Here is an 893-nt window from a genome sequence, read left to right on the forward strand (position 1 = left end):
TTATCAACGCAGATTCAAAGCCTTAATAATTGGACTGTAAATGATTGATTCCAGTAAAACCCGTATAAAAGATTAATTACCGAGTTTCATCTTCGTAAAATCTATCCTCGGCATCGATGGAAGGATTAAATTAAATTTAATATGGAGTAGCTATATATCGGGTGTCAGTTCCTTCCCAAAACTTTAGTATATAGCTATTTTTTTTAAAGTGTAAAGATCAAATGAAATTGTAATGTATAATGAAGGCAGCATGTTTATCGAATAAACCAATTCATCCTCATCATCATCATGTCAGCCGGAAGAGTACTAGACAAACCCATAAAAGCAAGCCCAAGGATGGATGGATTTTATGGTGGCCTATCTTGCGCTTAGCGTATCCTTACTTCCTGCAACTATTACAAGATCGTCGGTCTACCTTTCAAGGAGCCAGATATCCATACTGCGTCTTCTACTTCGTGGCTTGCGACCATCAGTTCCGCAAGCGATGTGCCCCAACGGCTAATTTATTTCGTAACTTCATATTCAACAAATAAATAATTAAAGCGGCAACTCTGAATTTAGTTGGTATTTTGAATGAAGACTATGATTTTCTCTCTCTAAAGATTGAGTTAGACTGGTGAAAAATATGTCAGTATTTTTTACAATTTAAATCCACTATTTCAACTCGCCCGAATCCATTTTTATATCAAAGAACTTTTGAAAATACAAAAAAAAAAACTATGCGAGTTCCCTATTGAAAGTGACACTATGGAAAAACTGTACTATTCGAAATAAACCGACTAAGCGCTTGACGTAATATGACTGGGATTTGTTTTAGGTTTTTAAAAAGAATAATACAAATATTTGTATATTCGTTCTATATATTTACGATATATTTATATCGATTAAACAAT

This window comes from Vanessa cardui, chromosome 18, assembly GCF_905220365.1.
Source record: "Vanessa cardui chromosome 18, ilVanCard2.1, whole genome shotgun sequence".
In the NCBI taxonomy this organism is placed as follows: domain Eukaryota; kingdom Metazoa; phylum Arthropoda; class Insecta; order Lepidoptera; family Nymphalidae; genus Vanessa; species Vanessa cardui.